The sequence below is a fragment of the Ambystoma mexicanum genome, chromosome 14, assembly GCF_040938575.1.
Source record: "Ambystoma mexicanum isolate Mex_15411 chromosome 14, UKY_AmexF1_1, whole genome shotgun sequence".
NCBI classification, from domain to species: domain Eukaryota; kingdom Metazoa; phylum Chordata; class Amphibia; order Caudata; family Ambystomatidae; genus Ambystoma; species Ambystoma mexicanum.
The window spans coordinates 420,634,354-420,654,857 of NC_090940.1; the positions used below are offsets into that span (position 1 = coordinate 420,634,354).

Consider the following 20,504-nt stretch of genomic DNA (forward strand, 5'->3'; position numbering starts at 1 on the left):
AGGGGAGAACAAAAGAAAAGCGATCTTACTAGGCCCAGTGATATTAAGAATGCGCAAGTGCATGGGAAAGGGAAAAGGATGAAAGTGCATGGAAGGGGGGAGAAGTGAAAAGTGCGAAACAGTGGAGAGAACAGAATAAATATTAATAAGTAAAATTAATACATAGATAAAGGTGATAAGTGCAAAAGAAAAGTGGATGGGGGACTGCATGGGTACAGGTACAGGCCTCAGTACAATTGGTGGCCCGGAGGCATTGCAGGAGGGTGGCAGGGTGAGCAGGTACCTGGGCCAGAAGGACAGTGGGTGGCCAGATGCATGGTGCCAAGAGAGAGAAACAGGTCAGCAGTGGAGAGGAGGGCAAAAGGCAGAACCGAAGAGGAAGATCTTGAGGTGGTCCGGAAACCGGAGATGGTTCTGCTCAAGTTTCAAGGTGGCAGCGAGCTATTCCAAAGGGAGGCCCCAGCCGAAGACAGAGTTCTACCCCTAGCACGTTTCTTTTAAAAACGACTGACCCTGAGGGAGTAAGAAGTAGAGGAGCGAAGGGCTCGAGAGGGGAGGTATATATGGAGGGATAGTTGAAGGTATTTTGGACCCAGGCTCCAGAAAGCCTTGTGGACAATGCAGAGGGTTTTAAATGTAATCCTTGCATCCACAGGGAGCCAATAGAAGGATTTCAGAGCTGGAGAGATACATTCCCTGGGCTTGACGCCAAGGACAAGTCTCGCAGTCTTGTTCTGGATTGTTTGTAAATGGTGGAGAGTGGAGGCAGGTAGATTTAGAAAGAGGATGTTACAGTAGTCCAATCTGGAGACAACCAGAGCTTGGGAGACCGTGAGCTTCTGAGGGAAGGAGAGGAAAGGCAGAGTACCTCTGACGAGGTGAAGTAAGGAGCTTGATTTTTTTAGAGACGTCAGAGATGTGTGAGGGGAAAGACAGTGTAGAGTCAAAGATGACCCCAAGGTTCTTAGCCTCGTAGGTGAGGGTAGGAGAGGGGCCAAGGGAGTTCGGCCAGAGAGTGAGGGGAAAGGATAGTGCAGGTGTAGCAATGAGGAGGATCTCAGTCTTGTTGGCATTTAGACAAAGATCATTGGCGGCACACCAATTTTGAATAGCGATTAGCCAATCAGAGATGAGGGAAGGAGAGGAGGTGGCAGAAGTAAGCCTGAAAATGAGCTGGGTGTCATCAGCATAGCACTGGAAATTTGAGCAGAAAATGGAAATGTAGTAGGCAAGAGTTGCCAGATATTAGTTGAAAAGCCAGGGCGAGAAGTTAGACCCCTGGGGAACACCACAGGTAGAGAGGGAGATGGAGGATAGGAAGGACCCAAGTTGTACCTGGGAGGGTTGATCAGAGAGGAAAGAGGTCAACCAGGCCAGGGCCTGATCGGTGATACCCAGGTTGCCACGGAGACGGTTGAGCAGGGTGGTATGGTTGACCGCATCGAAAGCAGAGGAGAGATTAAGTAGGATGAGGACAGAGGTAATGTTAGAGTCAAAGTTGGAGAGCAGGTCTTCACAGATGTTCAGGAGAGCAGTTTCTGTGCTTCTGCCAACTCTGAAGCCAGATTGGTGGTCATGGAGAGAGCCAATAGAGTCAGAATGAAGGTTAAGCTGAGAGATGGCCACCCCATTTCCAGGAGTTTACCCAAAAAGGGAGTAATGGAAATTGGACGATAGTTGGCCAGACAAGAAGGATCATCTGTGGTTTTCTTTAGGAGAGGATGTACAAGGGAATGCTTCAGAGGGAAGTGGAAAGATCCAGAGGCAAAGGAAAGGTTGCAGAAATCGGCAAGGGCTGGAGCGAGGGTATCAATGTGGTCCATAATGGTTTTAGAAGAACAGGTATGGACCTGTTTTGAAGAGGCTTCAATAGAGCTGACTTGTCTAGCGACCTCATCAGGGGAGAAAGAGGAAAAGAGGAGAAAGAGGGAGGGGGTAGCTGAAGGTGGGCCAGTAAGCCGAGAAGGAGAGGTATGCTGCTCTTTGAGGTGTGACTGCCTTTAATTTGCAATGTCTTTTGTTTGCAGTATGTAGCAGCGCCAATTGCTTGAGACATTTGTAATTGCCTCAGGGTGGGATAGGCTGGGGCAATGAGGGGGTATTCCAGAGTTGCAGGAGTTTTCGCTGTTTCCCATGTTCTGGGAAACTAGAGCAGATACAAACAATTTGAAAAGATTTGAACAATATCAACTAAAACAAACCGATACTACATCATCATGGCTAACATCACCTTCAAATGGGAATTTCAAATGTAGCAACTGCCAGATTTGTCCATATATGTGGAATGGAAAGAAAGAATTTGTTCTACCGAATGGCAAAAAAATCACAATCAAACAACCTATTAACTGTAACAGTCAATTTGTGATATATACCATAGTATGCCCATGCAACAAAATATATATCGGCAGTACAATCAGGAAGTTCAAAATCAGAATGGGAGAACATTTGCATGCAATTAAAAATAAGGACATGAAATCACCATCAGCCTTTCACTTTTACCAACACCATGTGGAGTCGGATATAACCAAAACCAAATGCTATTGAATAGAAAAACTGTCCACACCAAGAAGAGGAGGCAACTTGGAGAGACTCCTTCGCAAAAAGGGAAGCTTTTTGGACATGGTCCATGGACTCAATTTACATGGGTCTAAACGTGGATCAGGAACTACACCATTTTCTCTGACGAGTGTAATGTTATATGTTGGAATTTTTCTTTTCTTATTCTCCCATTTTTATGTGCCAACTTTTTCTCTGTTTTACTTTCTCTGTTTGATTTAAAAGTGGAATATACATGTCAGCAGGTTAAAAAAAAACCTATTTAAGAATGTATATGATATATGGCAATCTGGCATTTTACATCATGAGTCTTAAGTTCTACCATGCACCAGTACCAAATATGAACTATGTCATTGATGAGCATATTATGGCACACCAAGTCGCTCTACTATGACTGCCTCCTTTGGGAATTCTTGATTTGTACCATGCTAAGTCTATTGTTTCTTAGCCTGTTAAAGATTACATTTAACCATGAGGAGATCTTCACAACAGTTTTTAGTCCTAAATAGTTATAGGTAATTCAAAAAATGTTTTTTTTTTCAAATTATTTAAACCTGGCAGGTTTCAACTGCGGACACGTCTACAAAAACAATTTAATACAATTTGGAATACAATCGAATTGAATTCGTAATAACGTAGAAGCTTATGCAATATATGTGTTTCACCCCAATCTAACATGGCATTCTGCAAACGGCATTACGTCACGACATCACGTGACATTCGCATTCACAAACATTTGTTTGTAATACTGATTCAAGCGCGACCGCTCGTAACATTCAGCTTCCGGCAATCGAACCGCTCGCAGCATTCCTTTCTGCTTACAGCGCGGCTACTTCCGAATGTAAGTAAGATGACGACCACATTTCATCTTTATAGAAAGCGTATGGTTGCTTGTCCATCACAAGCATCAAACAGGCGAATTCACACACAATTGCTTTATTTTGACTTAGTGCCATCACAAACTCTATCCAAGAGACAATTTTGCTCACTCCAACTGGGGATCCTTTATATTTACGAACCGACTTACAGATTAAACATGTAAGTTACAACCCCCGTTTTTTCTTTCTCCCCACTGTTGATATTGCCCTTGATTTATACTTTGTTCTCAAAAGCTAACCATCTGTTAATATTTTTTTTAAAACAGTCCTGAAGATCTCATTCTAGGTCTCTCAATAATTTCAAGTTCCTGATCTATTTTCATTTTGTCCCAACAGGAAACAAATGTTTAAATGGTGATTATGAATTATGGGAACAATGTTTATCATTTTGTGATACTTATCAGCCATTAAACCCCTGAGGAACTGCCAGGAAGTAAGCGGGGAAACACATGTCGGGAACGGGCTGGACATTATAAAGTATAATTTTGTTACAATACTATTCAACCTTTGGGAACGGATTGGACAATAAATATAAGTCCGTTACAAAATACTAATTTTTCATTCCTTCAAGAATTTTATTGATGTGTACATTTGAATGACTCTATAATTCAAATTGAAGATATTATTTCAAACAAGAAAACCAATAAATCAAGGCTAAGAAAACCAAACCAACTGTCCTATCTAACAGTGATTTTGCACAAATTGCTTACACACAAAACAAGGCATCCTTTGAAAGTTTTTTTGTTTAAGCGCGGACTCCATTAAGGTCTTGTTCAAGTTTTTTTAATTGTTGGTGAGGAGTATGATTGCAATGTAGAGGGTTTGAATGTGAATGCGAGTGCATGTTGTGTGGAATTGGTGGGATGGCGTGCAGTATTAGTGAACAGTTGCTACTGTGTTCTGCTGGAGGTTCTATTGGAGGTACTACTGCTGCTTTAAGAACTCTTACTTATTCCCACTGGGTGGTGCAGAGTTCGGTGACGAGTTACGTCATTCAGTCGCTCACCTATATCTACGCGGGACAGACACAGCTCTGTGTACTGTGTTCTGCTGGAGGTGTTATTGGAGGTACTGCTGCTTTAAGAACTCTTTCTTTCTTTATTTAAGTTTTCATTTATAACGCGCTTAATATCAACGAGTGGTTTCTAAGGACGGGATTGGGTGTTCGACCCTGTGTAGCACTGCATTGCCTTGTTTCCAAGACAAACGCGTTGCCCCTGAGCTATCCTTCCTTATTCCCACTGGTTGGTGCAGAACACCGGCACAGAGTTACATGACAAGTTCAGTCGCTCAGTCATTCACCTGTATCTAAGTGGGGCAGACAGAGCTCTGTGTACTGTGTTCTGCTGTAGGTGCTATTGGAGGTGTACTACTGCTTTAAGAACTCTTACTTATTCCCAATGGGAGGCGTGTAGCGCCGGCGCGGTGTTCCGTGATGAGTTCAGTCGCTCACATGTATCTAAGCGGGCAGACAGAGCTCTGTGTACTGTGTTCTGCTGGAGGTGCTATTGGAGGTGTACTGCTGCTTTATGAACTCTTACTTATTCCCACTGAGTGGTGTGGAGAGCCGGCGCAGAGTTTGGCGGTGAGTTCAGCCGCTCAGTTGCTCACTTATATCTAAGCGGGATAGACAGAGCTCTGTGTACTGTGTTCTGCTGGAGGTGTTATTGGAGGTGCTACTGCTGCTTTAAGAACTCTTACTTATTTCCACAAAGCACGTAAACTGCTCCTGGACATCCAGGAAGATCTGCTCTCCAACCTTGACTCTACCATTCCCTCTGTCCTCATCCTACTCCATCTCTCTTCTGCCTTTGACACAGTCAACCATACCATCCTGCTCAACCATCTCCATGACAACCTGGGTATCACTGATCAGGCTTTGGCTTGGCTGACCTCTTTCCTCTCTGATAGAGCCTCCCAGGTCCAAATTTGGGTCCTTCCTATCATCTATCTCCCTTTCTCCTTGGTGTTCCCCAGGGGTCTAACCTCTCGCCCTGGCTTTCCAACCAATACCTGGCAACTCTCACCCACTGCATTGCCATTTTCTGCTCCAATTTCTAGTGCTATGCTGACGACACTCAACTCATTTTCAGGCTTCCTTCCGCCACCTCCTCTCCCTCACTCATCTGTGATTGCCTAACTGCCATTCACGATTGGTGTGCTGCCAACAATCTTTGCCTGAATGGCAGCAAGATGGAGATCCTCCTCATCGGCACATCTTCACCCTCCTTTCCCCTCAGTCTCTGGCCGGCCTCCCTTGGCCCTCCTCTTACCCCCACCTGTGAGGCCAAGAACCTTGGGGTCAGTGGTCGAAGTGGGCGGGAGCGGTCGGAAGTGGTGCTCCTCTACTTTTTTAAATTAAGTTTTACAGCTCCTATACTTTTATTTTAAAAAGAAACCGTTCTGGAATGGTTTCGTTTTAAAATAAAAGTGTAGGGAGTGCACTGCACTGAACGGAACTTAAACAGCAGGTGCAAGTGTTTGGGGGTTTGTATTGTGTGTAGGAGAGGGCGTGGCGATGGGGTTTGTGGGGAGTGGGTTCAGGCCAGCAGCGAACATAGTTCCACTACTTCTTTTCGTACACTTCGACAACTGCTTGGGGTCATCTTTGACTCCACACTTTCCTTCTCTGCCCACGTCTCTGATGTCTCTGAAAAGTCAAACTTCCTACTGCACCTCCTCAGAGGTACTCTGCCATTCCTCTCCTTCCCCAGAAGCTCACTGTCTCCCAAGCCCTGGTTCTCTCTAGGTTGGACTATTGTAACAGCCTCTTTCTAAATCTACCTGCCTCTACTCTCTGCCCTTTGCAACTAATCCAGAACAGGACTGCGAGACTTGTCCTTTGTCTCAAGCCCTGGGATCGTATCTCTCCAGCCCTGAAATCTCTCCACTGCCTCGCAGTGGATGAAAGGATTAAATTGAAAACGCTCTGCATTGTCCATAAGGCTTTCTGGGGCCTTGGTCCAAAATACCTTCAGCTACCCCTCCGCAAATATCTCCCCTCTCAAGCTCTTCGCTCCTCTACCTCTAACTCCCTCAGGGTCAGTCGTTTTTCAAAGAAACAAGCTGGGGGTAGATCTCTGTCCTCGGCCGGGGCCTCCCTCTGGAACAGCCTCCCTGCCACTCTGAAACTTGAGGAGAACCATCTCCGGTTCCGGAAGCACATAAAGACCTTCCTCTTTGCTTCTGCCTTCGCCCATCCTCTCCCTGCTGATCTGTCATCTCTCAGCACCGTGCACCTGGCCTACCCTCTGTCAGCTGGGCCCAGGTACCTGCTCACCTTGACACCCACCCGCCCTGCCTCCGGACCACCCCTTGCACTGCAGTCTGTATCTGTACCCCTACAGTCCCCCTTTCTTTCTACATGCACTTATCAGACATACCCTATCTGCTGCCTTAAAAACAGCACTTGCCACTTGCTGGCTGCACTACCACTGTTTGTTGCCTTTATTATTATTTTTCTTTTAATTATTTATCTGTTTTTCCTTTGCACCGCACTTTCCACTTCTCCCCCGTCCATGCACCTTTCCCCTTTCCCTCTCCCATGCACTTGCACGTTCTCAATGTCACTGGGCCTAGTAAGATCTTTGTTTTTGCCCTCCCTTGTTATGATATGATATGATAGTTTGATATGATAGTTTATTTATATAGCGCCTATACACAATGTGTTTCAAAGTGCTGTCCCCCTCTCTTGCCTTGTCTCGCTCTGAAACACTTGTGTACGATCGCGATACAAATAAAATATCAATTTAATTAAATTCAAACATGTAAATATCAGCTCAGTTCAGTTAGGAATCACCTCAACCACCAGATCGCCCAACAGCCTAACATCACTCGATGGTGCGCTGAGCTGGTGTGCGCCCTCACAGGTCCTTTTTAAAGAGATTTGGCGGTCGATGGGTGTGGTCTCAGTTTTGATGCAAAATCAGGTAAAAATACAGCCACTATATATGAGTTAATAAAACGAGTCTCCACGCATCAATCTCCTTCATGACAGAGTCCCACAGCCTAACAGCACTGGATGGCGCACCCACCTAGTGCGTGCGCCAGTTGTCTCCTCCTCGTCTCAGTACTGTCATGCATTTTAAAGTGGGAGAAAAGTGGAACACATTTATAATGACCCATAAAGGTTGGTGGAAGGTCAAGTTGGCTATTGTGATGTTAGGGAGAATTCTCAAAATGTGCTAATTTCTCTTACCTTTTGATACCCCCAGCAACGTTGCTGGATTTCTAGGATTTTATTTTTTACCTAGGAAGAGTGTGAGCCTTTTTTCCCACTCTTCCATGTATTTTGATGTGTGTTTTACTTTTGTGTTCTTTGGTTATGGAGTTTTAACACAACTCCATAGGCATCATCTTTTTCTGTGTGTCATACAGCACCTTCAGTGCAGTGACAAAGGGGTGTCTTTCAGTCTCCCCAAGGTTTAAGTACCTTCTCTGGGACTGACTACTGTCTCCCAGAGCATGTAAAGTTAAATTGACTTGACTAGTCTCTTTAAATGTACAGACCCAACACACACTATCTTCCTATAGAGTTCTGGAGGGGTTGCCTAGCATCCCCTGAGTCAAAAAACTCATGTAACAGTCAAATGTTACCCTTTATTACTTTAAATGGCTGGTGCAAGTGGTTTAGATCAAACTACCATGATTTTTCCTGACCGCGAACAATGGTAGCTAAAAATCGGGTCAGCCATATTTTTCAATATGGCGCCCAAGACCTATCTGTAAAAACAGACTCTGGTCAACTTTTTTGCCATTTCTATTAGGAAAGGTCCTTCTTGTGTTTGTCTCTGCGCGCCAAACCAGGTTTGGTCCCTTTGTTTGTTGGCCTTTGGCGGGCGTCAGTGCTGAAGCCCTCCTCTGGCGCCTGAGTGTCTGGGGTGGACAGGATGTGAGGGAGGTGCCCGAAACTCCCTGTGCTTAGTCTCCTAGGACAGCCACCCTGCTGTGTGAGTGACAGCCAGGCTGGAATGAATGGAGGGAACTGTATAAAAGCAGGTCTCTGAGAATTGGAAAGCAGAGTCGATCACTGAAACGAAAGAACCGAAGACAAGCTGAAGGAAGAGTACGGCTGCAACTCCTGGACGACCGGTGAAGCCCTGCTGAAGGCCCTAATTGCCTGAAACTCCATCGACAGAGAAGCCCTTTAAGGTTAACTTCTTCCCTTTAAGTTTGGTGGGAACAACCAACTCACAAGCCACCTGGACACTGTCCCCATCCTGGTCGAATTTTCTTCAGAGTGCTGTTGAAAACCAGATAGCCAGTGCAAAGGAAACCAGTTTGTGGACTTTAAGGCACTCACACCTTAAACCAACGGTTTGCCAAGCTTGTGGCCTCTTCCCTGCGCAGTGCAGGAACTTCCCGACGTCCTCCTTCTTGTCCCCACGACTGAAGCTCAGGAACAGCAAGATCTGCTCGAACTGCCAGGAACAACTGCCTCAGCTACAGCTTTTCTTCACTTAAAAGGTTCTGTGCAAACGCAGTCCAGAAATCTTTTCGGCCACAGTGAAAGTTTTTGAAACTTTCCTGACTTCGAAGGCTTGTCCTTCCCTAAACATTCGTCTAACTTTTCATCTGACCAAATTCTTCCCAGATCCGTGGCAAAGACTTAACCGTTTACTACCAGAACTGTGCTATCCTGTACAAAGACTCTGAACCATTGACTTTGTCCCAGGCCTATGAGCTGAATTGCTGGTTGTAGTTAACTGAACCCCTGCATATGAAAGTCTTTGTGCTATTGATTCTTATAACCTTGTCTTTTTACCCCTTTTAAAGTAACTGAAGTGCCATTTTGCTCCCACTTCAGGGGAGCTGATATTGTTCAGTAACTTATTGGTTGTGTATTTGTAGTATATTAGTATATGATATTGAGCTGCTCTTGCTAGTGTAATGTTTTCAAACTGTGTAAATAAATGTATATTCTTATACCAAGAAACCTTGAGTGTTTGTTTGAATCACTGTATTGGTTGGCCCTTTGTGTAACTTGTTCTACTGCTCACACAACTCTTGAGATAAGTCTGGCTGCTCAGCCACTGCTACCACATTACTGTGTAGTACAGGCTTGTATCAAAGGTGACATTGTACTGACACTTGTAGTCTTAATTGCATGTAGTGTTCCCAAAGGGTACTGCATGTGATTCTGCCTAACACTGGTGTACAGTGGTGAGGATAAAATATACTTGTTACATTTAGAGTTCTGCTTGCTCTTGCCTTCGTTCAAATAACCCTCACAGGGCTAAGCAACACTAGAGAAGCAATTGTTTTATCATGCCTGATATGGAAAGCTACAGACAGGAGACCCTAGTCACTTTAACAGTTGATCAATTGAGAGATATGTGTTAAGCTAGGACCCTCACTGTAAAAGACAAAAAGGTTGAATTCATAGAAAAGTTGTTGGAATACCAAAGTCTGAGGAGTGGGTCTGAAGCACCTAGCCCTGCAGCAAATGTGGAAAATGTTGATGAGGATGATAATATTTCAGAGACCAGCTCTAATGTTATGGATGAGTTAGTTGAGGCAGAAGAGTCTCACAATGTAGGCCCTGTTTTACATCTACCTGCTCATGGGCCTCAACCTTTGACCACAGGGACCCCATCAGGTCCAACACTAAGTCCTGAATTTGTGTCTTAGGAAAGAATGAGACTTGAATTAGAATTTAAAAAAATCCAAGCTCAAACTGAAAGCAAACATCAAGAACTTAAACTCAGAGAAATGGAGTTGAATCATGCACTTGAAATGAAAAAGGTGTCTCTTGAAACTGGTTATCTCTCAGAGTCCTCTAGGTCTTCCAGTCCTAAGAGGCCTTGCATGCCCAAAGATGCAGTAAGTATGTATGAGGTTAAGCTTGATATTTTGGATTGGTTGGCTACTTTTGAATATAACCATGGGATTCAAGACATTACAGGGAATCAGCTGACTCCTTGACTTTTTTCTAGGCTACCCCCTGTTTCAACTGATGTGGTAATGGAGTTGGGGGATAAAGACAGAAAGGCAGATGAAACTGTGAATCTAGCTTTGATGGCTAGGTTTGGGAAGACCCCTTCTCAGTATCTTAAGAGGTTTAGAACCCTCAAAAAACATGATGGTACCCCTTGGGCTACCGGGATGACTGAATGTTTGAAAAACTTAGATGGATGGGTTAAGGGTTACAGAGTTAACACTTATGAATGTATGAGAAATCTGTTTATGTTGGAATCTATTTATGATGCCTGCTCTCCTGAGCTGAGACAACACTTGGCTGACTGTAAGGAAATTGATCCAAAGAAGTTAGCAAGGGCTGTTGACTTGTGGGTTGCCAACAGGGCTACTCACGAGGATTCTGGGGTAACTCAGAAGAAGGATGAGGGAAAGCAGCACAAGAAGTATACCAAAGAGAATTCCAATACCTCCACTCCAAAAGAGGGCCCCAAACATAACAGGGGTAAGCCACAAGGGAAACCAAATCAGGCTAGTGTACCTCCTGGTGCCAAACCAGAAGGAGATCAGAACAAACCCCCATTCATAAAGACATTTGGTAAATGTTATGCTTGTGGGTCAACTGACCATGTGAAAAGGGATCCCAGATGTAAGGATAAACCTTCAGGGATCCACACTGTCTCCTCAGCCTTCTCCCCAGAGGATGAAGTACCAATGGCAAGTGGAAACCTTTACTTACTGGCTTAGGAACCCATGAAAGGCTCAGCCAGTGTTTCTTTAGTATCCCTGGGTCTGTGGGAACAGCAGAACTTAGATTTTTTCAATTCCATTCCAGACAATACTAAGGAGTATTACAAAGACAGTGTTCTTGTGAATGGTCAGGAGACCCCTGCCATCAGAGACACTGGGGCCAGCATTACTGTAGTTGATGAATCATTTTTCAAGGTAGAGGATGTTGCTAAGGCACCCAAATTCCTAACTAAGCTTGCTGGAGGCCCTGTCCAAATGCTTCCACAGTTACCAGCTCTCATCCAGTGCAATGACAGGACTGTCAAGATACCTGTAAGTGTGCAGAGTGAAGTACCTGGGAGAGTCCTGTTGGGGAATGACTTAAAAACTCTTGGAGTTGTATCAAACACCCCCAGGCCTCCCAGCAAAAGGAAACAGGAGCAGACTAGGAAGGCCAGAGAGAGTACCTTAAGGGGCTCTCAAGAGGAGATTATAGAGCAAATTATAACTTCCAGTGCACAGGACTTACTGACTGCAACCTGAAGGAAGAAGGAGGAAAAAGGGAAACCTAAAACCTCCAGGAAGAAATCAGCCAGCACTCCTGTGCTACCAACAAGGACATCCCCGAGAGGACTGTCCAAAGTCACACCTGTGACTTCTCCACCAGCTGAGGCTGAGTGGGTGGAACAACCTTGTGTAGTTGAATCAGCTGCTGAGGAATCGGAGCTGGAAGAGGACCTTGCTCCTGTTGTTCCTGTGGTCCTGCAGACCATCCTGAGCTGTAGTCTTTACTGGCAGAAGGCGGACCCTGTAGGGCAGACTTCAGCAGAGGTCAAAGAGAGTGTCCTACTCTTGAAGGTCTTCACCAACAGGCAGCTTCCCAGCTGGATGGGCAAGAGCCAGGGAAGCATAGGTTGTACTGGGAAGATGGCCTCTTCTACAGTGAACCGGCTGAGTCTATCCCAGGGGACTACAGACGACTTGTAGTACCTCTTGAAAGCAGACTCCAGTTCCTACAGTTAGCCCATGAGATACCTTTGGCTGTTCACTTGAGTTTCAAGAAGACCAAGGAAATGCTCTCTTTGTATTTCTACTGGCCTAAATTGGGGTCTGATGTAGATAAGTTCTATAGGAGCTGCCACACTTGCCAAACCTCTGGAGATGTCAACTATCTGGTGGACTTAGGCAATCCTAAGGAGGATCCCAGAGTCTTTCACACCAACTGTCTAAAAGCTTATGTCTCAAGACCAGAAGTGGGAGCTTTGCTTCTAGCTTCAGCTCAAGAAGCGGAAAAGAGTGAACCTCTACCTGACCTACTCAGAGGCCAGCCTTTAGATGAGAAAATAGAAGGAGTTAATCTGTCTTCTAATTTGACACCTGAACAACAGGAGGAGTGCAAGTTTCCGTTAAATCAGTTTGCCTCCCTGTTTTCACTATCACCAGGCTTGATCCCTTGGGGCCAGCATGATATTCACACTGATGACTGTTTACCTGTTAAAAGCAGATATTACAGGATGTCAGATCATGTAAGATCCCACAAAAAGGAGTAGGTGAACAAGATGCTTGATCTCAGGGTAATGTAGCCCTCTACCAGTCCATGGTCTAGTCCAGTTGTTCTAGTACCAAAGACAGGATCCTAGGAGTTGAGATTCTGTGTGGACTGTAGAGCTCTTAATGCAGTCACCAAGACTGATGCCCGCCCTTTACCCAGGACAGATGAACTGGTGGACAAACTTGGTTCAGCCAAGTACCTCAGTACATTGGATCTCACTTCAGGCTATTGGCAAATAGCACTGACAGACCATGCCAAGGAGAAAACTGCATTCTCAATCCCAGCCAGCCTCTACCAGTTTAAGGTCATGCCTTTTGGACTAAATAATGCACCTGCTACATTCCAAAGGATGCTTAACCAGGTTCTGAATGGGATGGAGGACCTCTGCATGGCATACTTGGATGACATTGCAGTGTTCAGCCCTACTTGGAAAGACATGTTGACCACTTAGGATATGTTTTGCAGGCTCTTGAGCAGGCCCATCTGACCATAAAGGCACGTAAATGTCAAATTGGTCAGAGTAAAGTGGTCTACCTTGGAGATGAGGTAGGAGGAGGTGAAATCAGGCCATTGCCTAGCAACGTACAAGCTGTACAAAAGTGGACCACCCCTACTACTCAAACCCAAGTGAGAGCCTTCCTAGGCCTCACTGGTTACTATAGGAACTTCATTGAGAACTATGGGACCATAGCTTCTCCCTTGAATGCGATCTCCTCTCCCAAATTCCCTAAAAGGGTCAGGTGGAATGAGGAGTGCACTCAAGCACTTGAAGGCATAAAGAAAGTCCTTTGTCAATTCCAGTCCTAAGAGCTCCTTACTACAACCAAACCTTCATTGTGCAAACAGATGCTTCCAATAGAGGCATAGGTGCAGTTCTGATTCAGCTGGACGAGAAAGGTAGGGAGCACCCCATTTGCTTCATCAGCAGGAAGCTGAAGGAACCTGAGACAAGGTGGGCAACCACTGAAAGAGAATGTTTTGCTATTGTGTGGTCACTGAAGAAGTTTAAACCATACTTGTATGGATCTACTTTTGTGATTCAGACTGACCACCAACCCTTGAGATGGTTGGTGCAAATGAAAGGGGAAACCCCTAAACTACTGAGATGGTCAATCAGCCTGCAAGGGTTTGATTTTACCATTGAACACAGGTCTGGGTGTCACCACCAAAATGCTGATGGTGTCGTAAATCTCCCTCCCCCATCTCACCTGGGATCTCTTCTTGCTCTGTTCCGTGGGAGGATTCCTCTTGTGGACGGATCGGGTCTTGTATAGGCTTGCTCGAGTCTCGTCCGGCTGCAGAGCGCGTTCAGAGTTCCGGGAAGGCCGCTGTTCCAGGATGTCCAGGAAAAAGGTAGCGGTCGCTAGGAATGAGGATTTTGGGAGCAGATTAGAGGGAAGTGGTGAAAGTAAGGAAGAAGGAACCAGGAACTAGGAATAGTGGATTCGCCGAACAGCACACACACGTCAAGTCACTACCTAATGATAGTGTTGAGGCGCGGGGCCGCGGGGGCGAGGCCAATTTATAGAACGTGCCGTGTGCGACGTGAAGGCTAGTGCGAGGCAAGTCGCTTGGCGCGGCCATGTTGGGAGTAACAAAGAATACAAGCCTCGTCGCAATAAGGACCAGGAAATACAGAAGGGGCAAGTTCTATGGGTCATGACAGCATGCCTCGTACGAAGACCTGTTCCACCAGGTTTGCCCGGGTGTATGAGATGGACTCTTCTAAGCAATCGAGGGGTATTTAAGTTAGAAACTGGTTCCCAGGTTCTCTCGCTAGGAGGATATCCCTTCCATTCAACCAGGTATTGAAGTCAACCCCGTTTATACCTGGAATCGCATATTCTGGACACTTCATATTCCAGCTGATCGTCCACAACAACAGGACTGGGTCTGCAGAATTTTCGGGTGGATTGGATGTAAGGTTTCAATAGGGAAGTGTGAAAGACTGGGTGTATTTTCTTCCAGGAATCAGGTAGCTTGAGTCGGAATGAGACAGAATTGATGATTTCCTTTATGGAAAATGGTCCATAGTACCGAGGGGCCAATTTGTTTGGCCGTAGATGTCGCAGTAATAGTTTCGAGGACAACCAGACTTGATCATCAACAGAATAAGAAGACGCTGGTCTTCCTTTGGAATCCGCATAAAGCTTAGTGCGTGTTTGGGCCTCTTTCAATTGTTCCTTGGCTTCCTTGTGTATGTTGATGAGAGTCTGTATCCATGAGTTGAGAGTAGGTACTGGAGTGGGATGTGGAAGAACAGAAGGTAAAACGGACGGGTGAAAACCTTGACTGCAATAGAAAGGGCTGACCTTGAGTGCTGAGTGATCGGAATTGTTGTAGGCAAACTCGGCCAGGGGTATGAGGAGAGACCAGTCATCCTGAACCTTGGTGGCAAAACAACGAAGATATTGCTCCAGAGTTTGATTTACACGTTCCGTAGCTCCGTTGGTTTGTGGGTGACAGCCTGATGAGAGAGCACATTGGATCCCTAGAATATGACACAGATGTTTCCAGAATTGTGAGACGTATTGAGGTCCTCGGTCCGATATGATCTTGGAAGGAAGTCCATGAAGACGGAAAATATGTTCCAGGAAGATTCCAGCAAGTTCTGAGAGGATGGTAGTTTATACAAAGGTGTAAAATGAGCAATATGAGTGAACAAGTCTATGGTTACCATGATGGTTGTGTATCCTCGGGAAGGTGGTCATTCCACAATGAAGTCTGTAGCAATAAACTCCCATGGTCTTGTTGGCAGCGATGGTTGCAGTAGAAGACCCGCCGGTCTCTTGTTATCATGTTTGTTTTGACTGCAGATAGCACAAGCCTTGGCGCACTGTTGTACGTCGGTCCTCATTCGAGGCCACCAAAACTGTCTTTGTATAAGACGGATGGTGTTAGTTATACCACGATGACCGGAGTGAAGGGTATCATGGCAGAGGTTTATTATCCTTTGTTGTAATTTCTGTGTAGAAATGACCAGTGCATTGTCCTTGAATAGATATTCTTCCTTAACTCTTAGATTGCATGGATTCTTCCTTGAAATATCCTTCCAGAGGTCAGAGGACTGGGTTTGCACTCGGATTTCTTCCAGGAGGTTGATTGCTTGAGCTACAAAGATAGTGTGGGGAAACATCTTAGGATAGGCCTTGTCCTCAGTGGCTTTGTAGTCAGGACGTCGAGATAAGGCGTCAGCAATCATGTTTTGTGATCCGGGAACATGAGTGATTTGGAATTGGTACTGGGCAAAGAAGTAGGCCCAACACGCCTGACGACTGTTCCTGCACTCCAACGACTGCAGAATTTGGAGATTCCGATGGTCTGTGCAGACCTGAACTGGATATCTAGCACCCAGAAGTAGGTGTTGCCATTCAGTGAAGGCTTGGCGGATGGCCAACAGTTCCTTCTCCAGGACGGAATAGTGTGTCTCGCTGGGAGTCAGGGTTCGTGAAAGGTAAGCAATGGGGTGTTCTAGTCCATCCTCAAGTTCCTGTTTCAAGACCGCCCCTATGGCATAGTTAGAGGCATCCGTTTCCACTAGGAATGGGCGATTTATGTCGGACTGGGTCAGGATGGGGGCTTGCGTGAACTCTGTCTTCAAACGTTGGAATGCTTTATCTTGCGGCGTAGACCAGATAAAGGGGGTGTCTTTCTTCAATAGAGCTAGGATCGGCTGAACGATCTCGGAAAAGGTAGAAATAAACTTCCGGGAGAAGTTGGCGAGCCCCAGGAAGGATTGAACTTTTTTCACAGATGTGGGAGCGGGCCAAGCCAGTATGGCCTTTACCTTTGAAGGGTCCATACCAATTCCTTCTGGGCTAAGGATGAATCCTAGGTAGTGAACAGAAGTAACGTGAAACAAGCATTTTTCGGGTTTGGCTAACAGTTTGTGTTCACAAAGTCGTAGTACTGCCTTTACATGTTCTTCATGTTTTAGAGGATCCTTGGAAAAAATCAATATGTCATCCAGATGGACAATACCGAAGAGGAACAACATATATTAGAGAACACCCTATCCATAAAACGCTGAAAGATTGCGGGAGCATTGGCTAGTCCAAAGGGCATGACTAGGTATTCATAGTGGCCAAAGGGTGCTCTAAAGGCTGTTTTCCATTCGTCTCCTTCCCGGACATGGATTAAGTGGTAGGCACCCCGGAGATCCAACTTCGTGAATATTACGGCGCCTCTCACAGCTTCCAGGATATCCGAGATCAGGGGCAGTGGGTACCGATCTTTGAGGGTGCATTGATTTAAACCTCCATAGTCGAGGCAAGGTCTGAGTTCCTTGGTATCCTTCTTGGGAACGAAGAATAACGAAGCACCCACTGGAGATTTCAAGGGTCTTATGGTGCCGTTTTCAAGATTGGTGTCTAGGTATTCCCGAAGGGCCTTTTTCTCAGGTTCGGAAAGAATGAACATTCTGCCGAAGGGAATTACAGCTGAGGGATCTGTATCTATAGCACAGTCTTCGGGCCTGTGAGGGGGTAAGGCTTGGACTATGGCAGTAGAAAATACATCAGCATATCAATGATAGGCCTCTGGAACTTGTATGATATTGTAAACCATGAGTGGTGTTTCTTGGTCTCTTGGTGGTTCTTTAGAAGTTATCGAGGAGGGATCCAGGGATAGACAGTGGGACATACAGAACTCTGAGCCCAGGAATAATGATCCTGCTGTCCAATTGATATACGTATTGTGCTTTTGTAACCAGGGCAAACCCAAAAGCATGGGGTAACGGGCTGACTTAATGATGTCGAATGTAATCTGCACTTGATGATGGTTTATGGAAAGTTGGATCTCTTTAGTCTGCAGGCTTATGGGTCCTGAAGAGAGAGGTCTTCCGTCAATTGCTTCCACCGGCTGCATGGTGTTTCGTGTCTCGTACGGAATATGATGACTAACAACCCAGTCTTGATCAATGAAGATTCCCATAGCTCCGCAGTCCACCAAGGCCAGAATGGGATAGGTCTTGTCTTTGGAGGGCAACAGGAAGGCCTGTAGCATCACCAAACTGTTTTGTCCAGGAAAGTTCAAGGATGGAATTGATGTGGAGCAAACATCTCTCTCCCGACACCTCGCTCCATCTAGGATCGCGAGCTGGCGTTCCCCGAACGCCGTGGAGGGGCTAGAGGGCATTCTCTAACAAGGTGTTTATCCGAGGCACAATACATGCACAGGCCTGTGTGGATCCTTCTCATCCTTTCTTGAGGGGAAATAGGCCCACAGATTACTCCAATTTGCATGGGTTCCGGATCTATGTCAGGGGTTGGGGCAGAATCGGTTTTAACAGAGGTCTCAAGGGAATTCTTTTAAAAGGGTGTCTTGGTCTTTCTTCTTTCAGCCTTTCTTTCTTGGATTCGGAAGTCTATTTGCATGGCTAGATCCATAAGAGCCTGGAATGAACTAGGATGAGCCACCATGGCTAATTGGCTAATTCATCCTTAATGTCCTCGTTTAGACCCCTGCGAAATAGAGTGAAACTTGCTTCTGAGGACCAATCCGCTTCCTTGGCCAGTTGTTTAAATCTAGTAACGTACGTTAGCATATCCTGAGTACCCTGTCGGAAATCAAGTAACCGTTCCTGAGCACTAAAAACCTGTTCTGGGCGGTCGAACATAGTCTTGAGTGCCCGAATGAACCCATCATAATCATCCAGGAGGGTATCCCCCGAGTTGACTAAGGGAGTGGCCCAGGTCAACGCGTTCCCTGTGAGGTGCGAGATTATGAAGCCCACCTTCGCCCTAGAAGTTGAAAAATAATAGGGCTTAAAAGTAAAATGCACCAAGCAGGAATCCAGGAATCCACGTAAGGAATTTGCCAAGCCATCATATTTGTCTACCACTCCACCCAGTAACACACTGTCCTTGTTAGCGGGGTCGCGAGACAAAAAAAGCTGCCTTAACACAGCATTCTCAGCCTTTAACTTCTGTACTTCAGTTGTGAGCTCTTGCATGCCACGTATAAGGTCCTGGACTGCTTTCTCCATAGCAGTATCAGTGTCGGTCGTTTGGCATCTCAAACTGTCGTAAAACTCCCCCCGTCTCACCTCGGATCTCTTCTTGCTCTGTTCCGCGGGAGGATTCCTCTTGTGGACGGATCGGGTCTTGTATAGGCTCGCTCGAGTCTCATCCGGCTGCAGAGCGTGTTCAGAGTTCCGGAAGGCCGCTGTTCCAGGATGTCCAGGGAAAAAGGTAGCGGTCGCTAGGAATGACGATTCTGGGAGCAGATTAGAGGGAAGGGGTGAAAGGAAGGAACCAGGAACTAGGAATAGTGGATTCGCCGAACAGCACACACACGTCAAGTCACTGGAGGTCATTACGACCTTGGTGCTAAGTGCACCAACTTTACCACCATGGTGTAAACTCCGTTTACACCATGGTGGATGGCGGATTTACCGCCCCATTCCAAGGTGAGTGGGGCGGTAAATCCCCATTTCCCATTTTCCCTTCCCCATTCCCATTTTTGCCCCATAGGGCATAATGGGAGTGGGGAAGGCGCTAATTACGCCGCCGTAAATTACGGCGGCGTAATTAGTACCATGGCGGGTTAGCGCCATGGATTTTAACGCCTGCTAAAAGCAGGCGTTAAAATCATAATCAGGCGTTAAGGGTTAACGGTGGCGTTAACCCTTAACGCCTGAGTTGTAATGAGGGCCACTACCTAATGATCGCGTTGAGACGCGCGGGGCCGCAGGGCGTGGCCAATTTATAGAACATGCCGTGTGCGACGTGAAGGCTGGTGCGAGGCAAGTCATTTGGCACGGCCATGTTGGGAGTAACAAAGAATACAAGCCTTGTCGCGATAAGGACCAGGAAGTCCAGAAGGGGCAAGTTCTATGGGTCATGACAGATGGTCTCTCCAGGATGTTTGACCGACCGGAGGAAGGAGATTCATCCAGGAGTGGATTAAATCCTCCTGTACCTTAGTCTGGGGGGGACGATGGTTAGGGAGGATTCTCAAAATGTGCTAATTACCCTTACCTTTTGAGACCCCCAGCAACTTTGCTAGATTTGTAGGATTTGATTTTTTACCTGGGAAGAGTGTGAGCCTTTTTTCCCCCACTCTTCCATGTATTTTGATGTGTGTTTTACTTTTGTGTTCTTTGGTTATGGAGTTTTAACACAACTCCATAGGCATCATATTTTTCTGTGTGTCACACAGCACCTTCAGTGCAGTGACACAGGGATGTCTTTCGGACTCCCCAAGGTTTAAATACCTTCTCTGGGACTGACTACTGTCTCCCAGAGCATGCAAGGTTAAATTGACTTTACTAGTCTCTTTAAATTTACAGACCCAGCACAAACTATGATATGATATGGCATTTGTAACGCGCCTATACACAAGTGTTTCAAGGCGCGACGAGGTGGGGGGGAACAAAGGGAGACAGACAACGATCCTACTAGGCCAGGTGTCATTCAGATCGCGCAAGTGCAAGGGTAGGGGGACTGGGAAAAAGTGTGGGGGAAGGGGAGAGGGGAAGTGCAGTACATGGTTAGTAGAATACAAGATAAATGATAGGGCCAGCTGGTGGCAAGTGCAAGGAAAGTGCAGTACATGGTTAATAGAATACGAGATAAATAATAGGGCCAGCTGGTGGCAAGTGCAAAGGTAAGTGCCGGGAGAAGGGGCTGTAGGATACAGAGACCGTCCCGTAGTGCATGTAGGCAGTGCAAGGAAGAGTGGCTGGACCAGGACATGAGATTGGTGAGTGGCCCAGTTGCAGATTTAGTGCAGGTTCAGTGATTTTAGCAGGGGAAAGAGGGAGAGAAAGCGGAGGCAAAGAGGAAGGTTTTGAGGTGCTTCCGGAACCGGAGATGGTTCTCCTCAAGTTTCAGGGAGGCAGGAAGGCTGTTCCAGAGGGAGGCCCCTGCTAC

The 20,504-nt window shown here is 46.1% G+C and overlaps 1 long non-coding RNA gene across 2 annotated transcripts in view; it reads left to right on the plus strand.

The window, feature by feature from the left end:
• Positions 1-3,290: 3,290 nt before the first annotated feature.
• LOC138526848 (uncharacterized) overlaps positions 3,291-20,504 on the plus strand; it is a 216,684-nt gene continuing 199,470 nt past the window's right edge. Inside the window, exons 1-2 of one of the 2 annotated variants that reach the window (XR_011283750.1) lie at positions 3,297-3,397; positions 3,507-3,594. This is a non-coding gene — a long non-coding RNA (uncharacterized lncRNA). Of the gene's footprint in view, positions 3,398-3,506; positions 3,595-20,504 lie in introns of both variants that reach the window. The other variant, XR_011283751.1, reaches the window with a different exon arrangement.